The sequence below is a fragment of the Engystomops pustulosus genome, chromosome 3 (assembly GCF_040894005.1).
Source record: "Engystomops pustulosus chromosome 3, aEngPut4.maternal, whole genome shotgun sequence".
In the NCBI taxonomy this organism is placed as follows: domain Eukaryota; kingdom Metazoa; phylum Chordata; class Amphibia; order Anura; family Leptodactylidae; genus Engystomops; species Engystomops pustulosus.
Genome location: NC_092413.1, coordinates 170,105,498 through 170,119,830, shown reverse-complemented (window position 1 = coordinate 170,119,830; position 14,333 = coordinate 170,105,498). Strand labels below are relative to the sequence as shown.

The 14,333-nt window shown below is 41.1% G+C and overlaps 1 protein-coding gene across 3 annotated transcripts in view; it reads right to left on the bottom strand.

The window, feature by feature from the left end:
• Positions 1-14,333, bottom strand: part of PLCH1 (phospholipase C eta 1) — a 183,549-nt gene that overhangs the window by 146,416 nt on the left and 22,800 nt on the right. The window lies entirely within an intron of this gene.

Below are 14,333 nucleotides of genomic sequence, written 5' to 3'. Positions count from 1 at the left end.
CAACAAAGACCCACTTATTTATCGCAAAGTGCCAACATAGAAATTTAATTTGTGATTTATGCTCCCTTCTCTGTCACAGTTTTCATTGATAGCAGCACAATGGGGAAACCAATAAAGCAGAAAATAGTCCCAGGTAGAGCTATCACTTTAAAATAGCTCTGTGCACAGCAAGTCCTGGGCTGTCTGGGACTGCAGGAAGATACCTGGAGTCATCTCTGGTGATGGCCTGAGTGCCCACAGAAAGGACTCTGAGTGCCACCTCTGGCACCAGTGCCATAGGTTAGCCATCACTGGCCTATAGTATCCGGTAGTGACTCCATTTTTTCCCATATTGCCATCCTCCTCGATGAGATCTTGAGGGACTTTGTGACACACAGTAGATCATATATACGCGACACCGCTGATTTCCTATATAAACTACAGGCAGTTGACATCACGGGATGTGAACGCCTGCTATTGGTTTCATTTGACGTAGTCTCTCTCTATACTTCCATTGACCACACGAGAGGGTTGCGGGCAGTCGAGAGATGTCTCTCCAATACCAGATATCCCCCAAAGACGATCTCACTTATATTGGAGCTATTACATTTGATACTACACCATAATTATTTTCATTTTTGGGAATGAGTTTTATACCCAGTTACGGGGAGTGGCTATGGGGGCAAACATGGCCCCATCATATGCAAATATTATGATGATGCCGTTGGAGGAGGACTTCGTCTATGTGTCCCACCACTTCCAGCGTGTTCTGAGGTGGTGGAGATACATAGACGATGTCTTCCTCCTATGGACAGGCACTCTTGAGGACCTCTTAACATTTCACTCCTACCTAAATTCTATTGATGATGACATCAAATTCACTGTTGTACATTCAGACTCGAACATCCAGTTCCTAGATGTATCAGTCACACGTGAGGGTAACACACTGTCTACTGACCTTTTCATCAAACCAACGGACAAAAACACTTTACTCCGCTATGACAGTGCTCACCCACGCCCGATGATGAATTCCTTACCCCTGAGCCAGTTTCTCAGGATTAAGAGAATTTCCAATACGGAAGAAAAATACATAAACAATGCCAAGAAAATGACTGATAAGTTTCTACAGAGGGGGTACCCCAAAAAAATCATCCACAAGAACATGACTTTGGCCGGGAACCATGATAGAGAGGACCTTTTATTACCCAAGAATAAAACGCCAGGTCCCAATAGAATTCCATTCATCTCGACATTCACAGACAAAAGTGATCGGGTCACATCGATCATAAAAAACACTGGGGGATACTATCCAGAGAACCATCCGGTGTCCCCGAATATAGAAACCCCCCACTAATATCTTACCGCCGCGCCAGAAACATCGGTGACCGCATTGTCAAATCCAACATTGGACCATTAAGAACCCCGGTCCAAAGGGGGCTATTGGGCAATGTCCGCACGGGCAGTTTTCCCTGCAGATCTTGCATAAACTGCTCTCTTATGACAAAAGGGGAAATTTTTTCCCACTCTGGACGTACCTACAAAATACGTCACTATTTGACATGCAATAGCGAGTTTGTCATATACATGCTGAGCTGCCCTTGTGGTTTAAAGTACATCGGGGAAACGACCAATGAGTTCAAGGTGAGAATAACACATCATAAGTATACTATCAGAAAGGGTAAACGGGACTTACCCGTCAGCCGACACTTTTGTGAGGCTGGACACCTTGACTCCCAACTTCGTTTCACACTCATTGACCACATTCCCCCCTTGAGAAGAGGTGGGGATAGAAGTCTATTATTGAGAAAACGCGAACTGATGTGGATTCACCGACTCAACACCTTACAACCACATGGTCTTAACATAGAACATAACCTTACCAGTGTCATTTGAGTTATGATCTGTTCTTATATGGCTTCGTATCAACTGTATACTGCATATCTTTATTTCTCATAATCATAGTTGTAGACCTACACTGGGAGATACCCTTATGTCCAATCTAATGTGTTTTTCTCTTTTTACGTTAGATACGTCCCTTTACTACCACCCCCATCCGACTGACGATCTCTCTTCTACGTCTCCATCTGATCACCGGTCCACTCGCTCCATCCACCAACATTTTCTTCGCATTGAGGTGGAATTTCCCAATATATGCAACTTTGGACCTTGGTCTGATCAGCCCCGCCCCCGACAGGCAGGTAGTCCATAGAGTGAGCATTAACCACTATGTACTCACTACAGGTACCGCCCAGATCCATATAATTTTGTTTTTTGATTCATACACACCTCTATGCATTTACTGCACTTTGATGCTTTTTGGAATAGGTCTGCCCTGATCGAAAATGGCCGCCGCAACTTCTCCATGTCCAGAGCACATGCGCGCCCTTAACTGACATCACTTCCGGTTCTCAGATGACGTCACTTCCGGTTCGTAGATGACGTCACTTCCGGTTGGCGTTCTCACTTCCGGTTGGCGCTCAAAAACAGGTGGATGGAGACGAGCCACCGATTATACATGAATGAAGAGGAGGAGACGTGGGCGGGGTCGAGACACCGGTGGGAGGACTGTATTTTAGCACTTTATACTATGTTTGTTTACACGCTTGTTTGCACAAAAAATGATATCACTGTTACATTTACTATTGCTTATATCAATACCCAATGTATCTTTTTTAAATATGTATTGATTTTTATTGTGTATCATATTTATTGTCACTATGTACCTTGACCAATCAGCTACCTGCTTGGTCCTTAAATGTTTGGACATGCACATTGCACTTTATGCTTGAAAAAGGCGTGCCACAACGCCGAAACGTTGCACATGGAATAAACGCTTCACCCTTTTCCACGTACTTTGGAGTGCTGCCTCTTTCCTACAAATATATATATATATATATATATATATATATATCTCCATATCTATATATGGCCAGTGGTTAAAGTAAATCTACCATCAATGATAGCATGATAAACCAGGGGCACTTACTTATAGATCCAGTGGAAGTCTTATTATATTTGCTATCCATGGCGTCCTTCCTTTTAAAATGAAAATGTAAAAATTGTAACAATGAGCAAGAAGGGCTCTAGAAGCGTTACCAGAGCCCCTCTGTGCTGTAGCTTCACAAGCTGTTATACTGTGCTTGAGCACTTCCCCTTCCTAATGTGTGAGGTGAAATTAGGCAGGGGGAAGTGCTCCTGTGGAGCTACAACAAGCTCCAGAGAACTTCTGGAACACTAGCATGATTTAAAAAGTTGATCTTAGAAGGAATGAGGCCATGGATAACAAATATAAGAAGATTACCACAGTCACTGGGCCTGGATCTATGAGTAAGTCTCCCTGGTTTATCATGCTTGAGGGCCCAAGCCTTCTAGGGTGCTCATGGCCACACAAACCACCCACCAAATTGTATACTAAGAAGGAGCTTGATCCCATGTACATCTGTTCCTGCTCCCAATAACATGTACACAAAAGGACCTTTGAAGGTCTTGAAACCGCAGATTGAAACCAGACGGGAAGGAGGTAATCCCCATTCCCCAAGAAGCTGATTCTATTACCATATGTAGGAAGGGAATTCTGGACTTGTAGGGTCTGTAATATTCATACAGTCCAGGTCCCATGGCAGTCTTAATCTTCCACTGCTTGATTGTGATGGTGGATTTCCTTAAAGTTCATTTTCAAATGCAACTTTCTACTTGTAAAATTGTCACCGTAGTTTGGATCATTGATATTTCGTTCAGTCATACAGCTTTTCAGATGCAGTTTTTAAAGCCAAAAAGCAGGTGGGGATCATAATGGATGAGAACATATCATTCTTCAACTCCACTTCTGGTTTGGACATCGCACCCTAGTGTTTATATTACTGAACCACAAGGCGCAGGATTATAGAAAGTGCTTTATCGTATCATATTCTGATCATTAAAATTAAAAAAAAAAAAGTAATTATATTATTATATTTATTTTCAATAAAGCATCATTAGGAATGTAGTGATGTTCTACTTCTATCACTGTAGCAGGGGTTTCTACTGATGTCCCTCTCTACAGAAGAAATACTTATTGGATTCTTTGTATTGGGCTTACAGTCACTATAGTAAGAAACATGGCTGTGAAACTTTCCATACCTCGTTTATGGAATTTACATCACTTCTTCAGTGATGTCTACAGGGATACAATGAGATTCTACATACACTCACCGGCCACTTTATTAGGTACACCATGCTAGTAACGGGTTGGACCCCCTTTTGCCTTCAGAACTGCCTCAATTTTCGTGGTATAGATTCAACAAGGTGCTGGAAGCATTCCTCAGAGATTTTGGTCCATATTGACATGATGGCATCACACAGTTGCCGCAGATTTGTCGGCTGCACATCCATGATGCGAATCTCCCGTTCCACCACATCCCAAAGATGCTCTATTGGATTGAGATCTGGTGACTGTGGAGGCCATTTGAGTACAGTGAACTCATTGTCATGTGCAAGAAACCAGTCTGAGATGATTCCAGCTTTATGACATGGCGCATTATCCTGCTGAAAGTAGCCATCAGATGTTGGGTACATTGTGGTCATAAAGGGATGGACATGGTCAGCAACAATACTCAGGTAGGCTGTGGCGTTGCAACGATGCTCAATTGGTACCAAGGGGCCCAAAGAGTGCCAAGGAAATATTCCCTACACCATGACACCACCACCATCAGCCTGAAACGTTGATACAAGGCAGGATGGATCCATGCTTTCATGTTGTTGACGCCAAATTCTGACCCTACCATCTGTATGTCGCAGCAGAAATCGAGACTCATCAGACCAGGCAACGTTTTATCAATCTTCTACTGTCCAATTTCGATGAGCTTGTGCAAATTGTAGCCTCAATTTCCTGTTCTTAGCTGAAAGGAGTGGCACCCGGTGTGGTCTTCTGCTGCTGTAGCCCATCTGCCTCAAAGTTCGACGTACTGTGCGTTCAGAGATGCTCTTCTGCCTACCTTGGTTGTAACGGGTGGCAATTTGAGTCACTGTTGCCTTTCTATCAGCTCGAACCAGTCTGCCCATTCTCCTCTGACCTCTGGCATCAACAATGCATTACCGTCCACAGAACTGCCGCTCACTGGATGTTTTTTCTTTTTCGGACCATTCTCTGTAAACCTTAGAGATGGTTGAGCGTGAAAATCCCAGTAGATCAGCAGTTTCTGAAATACTCAGACCAGCCATTCTGGCACCAACAACCATGCCACGTTCAAAGGCACTCAAATCACCTTTCTTCCCCATACTGATGCTCGGTTTGAACTGCAGGAGATTGTCTTGACCATGTCTACATGCCTAAATGCACTGAGTTGCCGCCATGTGATTGGCTGATTAGAAATTAAGTGTTAACGAGCAGTTGGACAGGTGTACCTAATAAAGTGGCCAGTGAGTGTATTTTGTACTGGACCAAAGAATGAGATAGATGAGCCATAATTCAGTAGACACTTGTTCAGTCATCCAGGTGTTTCCGCTGCTACACACACACACACACACACACACACACACACACACACACACACACACACACACACACACACACACACAGATACTTAGCAAGGATTTGGGATTTATTTGATAAATGTCCCAGATTTACAGATTAGCTCCATCAACAATAATCAGAGTAAAAGAGAGGAACAATTTGCTTCTCTGTATTTTGTTCCTTATATTATGCAAATTACATTGGCATATTTGGACATAATTCGCTTCTTTCTGATGATCCAGAAATCTGCTGCCCTCATACCTTCACAATGAGGCTGAAATGAATGCAAATGAGAACCTATTCATGCATAATCATCCACCCATACAGCCTAGAGAGGGAATGCCAGAACAGTGGGATGACATTACTGGAGTCTGCTGAATATGACAGCTAAACACCTGAAAAAAAGGGGAGGCATAAAAGACTACGATTGACAGCCAATATCAACCCCCTGACACTCATTCTCCAGCGATGCTCCATGCTCACATTTACCTGTCAGCTGCTTCTAGCTTAAATTTACACATAAAAATTAAAACTATACAAAGCTAAATATACAGCGAACACCTGATAAACAGAATATGAAGAGGAGATAGAATTCCAGGTTCAATAAATGGGTAAAATAGTCCTGTACTAGGACCAGCAAATATTCAGTATAATCTCATTCACGGATCAGATTTTGTAGATTACGGGGGACATTTATCAGAGCGCCAAGCGTACCAGCCACGAAATAATCGCAATTACTGGCGCACAGAGATCATTTACCCCATGTGCCCCAGCTCCATGTCATAAATAAAAGCTGCATAATTCTATGTGAGGCAGGGCCTGGTATAGAATTGCTCCCCGCTGGATACATCAGGGGGCATAAGAATCTTAATGCATCCAGCGGTGGCAGAGGGGCAGGGCATTCATCATAGACTCCCACACAAGCGCCAGCGTATTATAAATGTCCCCCTATGACTTTTACGCAATCATATGATTTTCATTTTAATAGTTTTGATAAAGATAGGCAATATGTATATAATGGATAAAGGTCATACCACTGCAACCACTGCCTCACCTTACCTCTATGTGACACAACTCAAGAGTCAGATCCTACTTGACAAAGGTCGAGATGACCGAAACGTTGTGCTAATTAATTATGATCTGAAATAATTTGTCTCCTATAATTATATTTACCACAGTGAAGGCTTTGTGTAATGCGATATACTCACTGGAATAAAAAATAACTATTTGGAAAAGACTTAATACCGGTGTGTGCCATGTTCTTCATACAATACCACTGCAACCAATCATGAGAGTAAGGGATTATGTGCCCCCAACCCTTGCAGATTTACCAAGAGGCCATAGCAGGTTTTTGCTGGCAGAGGGACGATTATGTTTAAATTTCATTGTGTTCCCTCCATCCATGCTGAAATTCAATTAATGGTGTATGGGTCTAAACTATGTCCCATCATCAGTCCCACACACACTTAAGGACAGCAGCATGCATGTGGACACCTGCTTCATTCAAACAGGGGACAAGGGACTTTCATTCTCATGATCATGAGACCCAAGAAATCAGCTGGTTGTCACCTTTTCTTTGAGAAGGTTGTGATTGTGGTAAAACACCTTGGCAACATGTGACATGAAGGAAATAAATGTTCTGGGCTCTGCCCGCTCCATATACGGAATGTTTTTCCTGGCACACAAACAGGTACTGGCTAATGGCCCCTCACAGCAAGAGGGGCCCTCATTCCTATTGTTTCACCGGATTGTGTTATTACCTATTGTCACAAACAAGGCCTGTCTGCGGAACGTTTTGCCCAAACAGTAATGTGCTTGAGGCTTATGTCACTATATAGTGTATAGTAAAAGTGTATAAATATAAAGTGGCTGACACAAATCTGGTTTACGATTTGACAGCAAACTTGGAGTAAAAACTCTTAAAATGTGCCAGATTGATCAGTTTATACCACTTGTTAATTGATTGGCTTTGCACCAGTGTAATGTTGTAATGACCAAGCAAAGCTACAGACAGTGTTAGATAACAAGAGAGCTGTTTAATAAATCTTTTTATTATCGTTATAAGTGCAGTACAGAGGGGTCCTCATACTGCTGCGCTGCAATGAGTAATGGTCCTTGCACAGCGCCAGAAACTTGTTGGATTCATTGCCTGCCGTTTAGTCCGCACATATTACATAAACAAAGAATCTTTGTTTTAACCCGGAAAAAAGTGACCTGGATCTTTTGATTGATTTCCCAGACATTTCACCCAAGGTAGTACGGGTAAGTCAGTGCTTGGAGCCTTGATGGTAGAGGTGAGCTGGTATGTTTTGCATCTACACCGCCAGATCTCTGTACCAAGTGACTTCTGAGCAGGATTGTGACTGGGCCCTGCAGTAGCGATTCACAGCAGATGGGAGCGGCTGTGCAGCAGCTCCATACACAGACAGTAAAGTAGTCCAGTGTATAAATCTAATAAATAAAAACATTTCACAGTCCTGCTGCTACTAACAAGGTACAAAAAGATCACAATGCTGTCTAAAACAGTCTACAGTTTTGCATGGTGATTTTCACAATCAGAGATATCTTATTCATCCTATTTACCAAAAACTATTTCCTCTCTGGAAAATCTTGTCCACCCGTTCTATGGTTTTAATCAATTCCATAACATGGTATTCCCCCGTCAACTACAAATCAACACATCGTTTCTCATATGTCATTCGTTCTCAACATATTCTTTTGATTCCAAGAAACTCACCAAACGGGAAAGATTTAGATGTATGCTTGGGATGACAGCTATTTGCTGATGGCATTGTATTTCCCACAAGCGGTTGGCAGTACATTGCAGTAGTAACTTGCAATGTGTCATAATTAATCTAAAAATGTGAGACTTAACTTGGTTGTTCAGAGGTACACCTCAAATTACAATTATTGGTATTGATATAACTTACAAAAAAGCACTTGGACGAAGTCTCACCCCTCTACACCAACAAGACGTATCTTCCATACCAAATATATTGGTCTTCCTACCAGGATACAAACAGTATAGCCAAAGAAAGTGAAAATCTCAACCCCCATCGGAGCTCCACAGGTTTGCAAAAAGTATTCATTATTAAATATAACAAAATTGTGGGTAAGCAGATAGTCTATTGCCAAAACAATGAATATATTTTTTCATATTTATTTAAATGATGCTCCACTGCTGTCAAAGCGAGATTCTGTGGGATCGATGAATATAAATCACCGGTAAAATGGGGAGAGATGGCCACAGCATCCAATATGATGAAAAAATGTTAAACCTTTATTCACACAGGCATAGAAAAAAGTGCAACGTTTCGATTCACAATGAATCTTTGTCAAGCATTGTGAATCGAAACGTTGCACTTTTTTCTATGCCTGTGTGAATAAAGGTTTAACATTTTTTCATCATATTGGATGCTGTGGCCTTCTCTCCCCTTTTTGTCTTGGACTATGGATCCTGCACACTAGGACCCTGGGCTGCGTGGTTGCTGTCTTTTATCTTTTTTTGGTATAAATCACCAGTAATAATGTCACACGTCAAAAAACTCCCATCGAAAATGCAGTACAGATGTACTATCCCCCAAAATCCAGGAGTTCTGTGGATGAGAGGCTACTTGTCAATTTACTAACTTAGGCTCTCACACAGATATCCAATCCCGGACACAAAGGGGCGAAATGGGGGAGGAAAAATATTTTTATTTTTGGGCAACCCATTAAAAATTACAGTCGAAGGATTTGACCATATTTGGCAATTTTATCATCTAAAAAACCTAAACCAATGCCTAGTGCAACCTACTGACAACTCTATAAGATCCTTTCCAACTAAGTTTTGGAATCTATCAAGAGGCGCCACCCTAGATTTCTTTGGGTAAAATAAAGTATTAGAAATTACATGTTTAGCATTTTCTTCAGCTATATCATTATTATGTTCCTCTGATCAATGCTGTAGACACATGAATACATTCTGTTCAGAAAAAGATAAACCAGCAAATTCATTAGCAACAGGTGTAGATTTTTTATATAATGTCTCCACAATAGTATATGCAATATCCTTACTTTGGAATAAATATCTCTTAAACATGATAGCACTAACAAACCTGTTACAAAGTCTGATACGTCTGTATTAGGTTCTGGAGTAGTCCACCCCCCCCCCCCATAAGACACGTGTCCATCACTATTATTAGTCATTACACATCCCACTCTTTGTCTTCAAAATGTTTTTGGGTTTGTTTCTATGATATCGATCATCTCTTCATGTATAGACCTTGTTGTTGCTATAATCTTCCAATCTCTCCGATACTTGCCTCTCTTGGGTTGCATTATCACTTGTTCCATAGTAGAATTGCATAATGAATCACAATACTGGGAAGATGTTGGTCTCCAGAGAAAGTACCATGTGTGAAATGTGATCATTTATCACATTGTTCTGGCTATCAATACACTTTTGGTCACTTAGAGCTCGGTAATTTGTTTTGTGAATCCCAGGAATGGTGCCAGTCATCTCCCCTCCGATAATATTTCCATCTTCTGAGAAGCGGAGAACCACAGGTATGATTATGTCTCTGTCTGTGTTTATGGCACTTGGTTAGCTGCCAAACCAACCTGATACATTGAATGATTAACCTCAGTGAAATCCTATATTTCAATAACAGCTGGTGCCTCACACAGGAGAGGAGCTATGCTTATAACACAGGATACGCACCTGGCCAGAAGAGGTGGATACATCTGTATAAAATACTGAATTCAGGATTGGAGAGGCCGTCACTTCACACATAAAGTACAATAGATCACAGGATACATGACACTCGGGGTAAACTCTACAAATCTATACCCACATTATACATCATTAATAGCCTGTGTTTCTGCTCAGATGTCCCCTGTAACAAACACCCCCTGAACAAAACTTCAGAGGCGAAGGAAGAAATGTATAAAATTGATCACTCTAAACATTAAAGGGGTTGGGATTCACAGCTGGACCCACATTGTCACATAACAAATTTACTAATGCTGCCAGCAGGACTGAGCAATGAAACATTTCTACACTATCACAGAAGTGGCACACAGTTATAAAAGCATTGGAAGTTCAATTGTTTACTTCTAGTGGATAGAAACCAGTACCTGGTCATGTGATGGCACATAGTTCTGCGGCTCAATAGAGTAATCAAACCTGTGTGATATAACGAGCAGTGCACATTTGACATCATATGACCATGTATAGATCTCTACCTACTGCAAGCAAACAATGAAGTTTTCTATAGAATGACAGCAATAAGATATCTAGAAAACTGTAACTGTAAGGAATTGATATAGAAAGTGTATTGAAAAATTCACTTTTTATACAAACAATAACATTTATTTGCGGAAACCTGCCAAACATACACCCACAGTTGAGTGTGCATGTGTACTTCACAAGGATAGGGTAATAAAATGATGTCAGACACATCGGACGATGACTTATCCACCATTAAAACAATAGGTCTGTATCCCACGGGATAGGGCCTAACTTTCCTTTGTTGCAAAATCCCTTTAAGGGAGTTTGCACACAGTAATATTTATCCAATTGTACTCCAGTTCCGGTAGTGGATTTGGTAAAGGTTAATGGGTTATTCCCATTATGGCAAATTAATGTTATGATCTGTATGAAGAAAAATTATACAATTTTCTGATATACTTTCTGTATCGATACCTTATGGTTTTTTCAGATCTCTGCTTGCAGTCCTTCTATAGAAATCTTCTTCCAGTGCAAAGAAATCTGACCATGGCTTGTTATATCACAGAGAATAATCAGAGCTGAACCAAGTGGGACACTGCATAACTTTTCATTACACAAACCTTATCAACCCTTAAAAGTAATCTGCCTTTACAAAACACTCTACTGCTATTGCGGCACTACCCGAGAGCTGCCCAAGAGGTACTGACTGCTGTGAGTGAGTGAGGATGGGATAGTAGACATCTTTTTATTGAACAATCCATGGAGGGGTCCCTGTTGCTCAAAATCTCTGTGTAGTAGTAGGAAGGGTCAGCTTCATGCATAAAAAAATAGGAATTTATTCACTTTAGGTTAAAGCATTGCAATATTCCTTTAGTCAGTAAAGAAATAGCATATGCACTTCTTAAATGTAAAATCAGAATGCAAAAACAGAAGATATATTATCATTCTCAGGTGAAGTGGAAAAACTGGTTAGAAAAGTCAGTCCTTATCTGCATCTACAGGGGGCCGCCCGTCCCTCCACGCTTACTTCAAAGCTTGAATTATTCCATGCGAAGCATGACGCCGTTTGTTTAACTACGAAGACTACATAAAAAGAATGACTTCTGGCTTTTCTTCTATTAAGTGTTGTCATTTTAGATCGAAAACACAACATAAATTACAGATCAGCATGTTGACAATCCTATTTCTTTATACACTGTGGCTACAATTACACATTTTTAATGCTGATAAATCTGAAAGTGGTGACTTTATGTATACGGTACATTACAAAAATCATAGGTAAATAATAGTATGACAGATTCATCATGCAGATAATTACAAGGAGCATTGTGTATAGCTATGACAAGTGGTATTGCTCAATGTAATTTCCATGTTCTAGCAATGACCTTGTAACGCTAAGTGCCATACTGACAAATAAGGAAACATCCCTCTATAGATTTTACAGCTCCTGATCAAAGATTATATGCTGGAGAAGATTAATGTTACATACACTTCTCATTAAAACTAAAATGCCATATTGCCACATACACATAAAATCCCAGACTGCGTAGCCACACATTCAACAGAGAACTTATAGACATTTTTGGCATCTTAACTCTATTTGCTGTCCATAATCATAAAAAAAATTATGGCAATTTAGCTATTCCTTCTGCCCTCCAATACACATGCACACTCAGCCCTCTAGGGGGGGGGAGAAAAAGGTCACTGTCAGACTCCTCTAGTGGTGGCTTATTGCCCTGAAAGGACATCTACTACCAGCATTCAGTATAGTAAACCAAGCACACAGACATGTAGGTTTGTGCAGCATCTGCTCTTTTTCTAGCTTCCTATTCCCTGGTTTTTAAGAAAATAGTCTTTAAAAATTATGCAAACAGGGACCTACTATGCCAGATCCAAACAGTGGGTTCAGCTGGAACTAGACCTTATGCTCCGCTACCTCCCCTGGGTCCCAGCTAACTTACGACCCCCAAACCTCACCCACTCTCTGTTCTCCCTACACTTTTTCTTTACATGGGACAAACTGGCTGCTTAAAAACACTGTGCTCAGGATGAGGGTCACCATGACTCCACTGTTCCATAATCCTGCCTTCCCCCCGGGATGGGTAGACACATTCCTTTGTTGGGAGGTCTCCTCCAACATCCACTTAGGCCAGAATGTTGATGGCGCGTCTATCTCTACTTTGGAGTTAATGCAGGCATCCCTATGTCGTGGCTAGAACATAGACAACTGACGTCCTACGTAACCACGGACCTAGCTAAAAGAAGAGTGGATGCTGCCAGAGGGGGCACACACCTGCATGTTAATGTGCTTGGTTTACAATCCTTCATCCTGGTAGAAAATGTTCTTTAAAAGGGGTTTTCCCACAAAGGCAAGTTAGGCCCTATCCATGATGCTGAGACCCCCGCAGATCGTGAGAACGAGGGGTCTGACCTACCCCTTGCCGCTCCTCAGACTAATGGAGCAGACGGCCGCTCATTATTCTTCTGCTCCATTAATCTCTATGGAGCTGACTTAGATCGCCGAGCACAGCGCAGACATGGAGTATAAGTATTTAGCCATCCACTCTTGCTGTACAGGGTAGCTTGGAGGCAAAGTTTTCCTTAGGGTACAGTCACACGTACCGTTAGCATTGTGTTTCCAAGCGCAGGGCTAGCGCAGGGCTAGCGCATGGGGGGGGGGGGGGGGAACGTGCTTTGGCCTGATTTTATTAGTATTTCCAGTAAAATGCATGCAATTGCTTACCGATCGCATGCATGTCACTGCATATGAAAATTCGTTGGCTTGAAGCGCATCCACATTGCGCTAGGACTATGTGTGACTGTACTCTTATTCAGTTTTATCTGACACCTATCTAATCGCATTTTAAAAGTTTTCTCCATAAATCTTTATTGGTGGCCTATCTTCAGGGGGTCATGACACCCAGCTTCTACATTGATCAATTGTTTGAAAGCAAATAATTCAATGCATTGTGTAGTTTCTACGTAGTGCTGCTGCAGACCTGACTTCCATTACTATAAAGAGAGGGGAACTTGCATTAACAGTGCACAACCACCTGGTACCTGGTCCAAACAACTGATGACCTATACTGAGGTTAGAGTATCAATACAATTTAAATGTACAACCCCTTAAAATACAATAGTACAGCAATATGAACAGTTCTTACTCTTTTCTCTTACATTATATTTTAAATGTCTGGGGAAAGAAAATGCAAATACTTTCCAATTCTCAGGCTTTCACAAAACTAACTTATACAACAGTTAAAGAAAATTACATGATTATCCAGGTCAGGCAATGTAGATATATCTAAATACAAATGAACAAAGTAACATCCTTCTCCCTGATGATTTTGAAACAACAATTGTCCTTAGAATCTGAAATAAATATTATTTATACACTGTATACTTTCTCTACAAATGTGCCGACTCTACACACGCTATAAACATGCCTTTACTGCCACCTGGTGCTCATCTTCAGTATGTCTAAAACCAAAACGTATTGATGCAGGAGTCACATTTAGTACAAGGAAAGTCCAATAAAACGGAATAAAACTGCAAAATCACATCCGATTTCTTGAAAAGAATTATTCCGTAACATCAGATCAGTTTTTTTAGTGTCTTTATAATAATGTAAACTAGAATTCCTGGAAAATC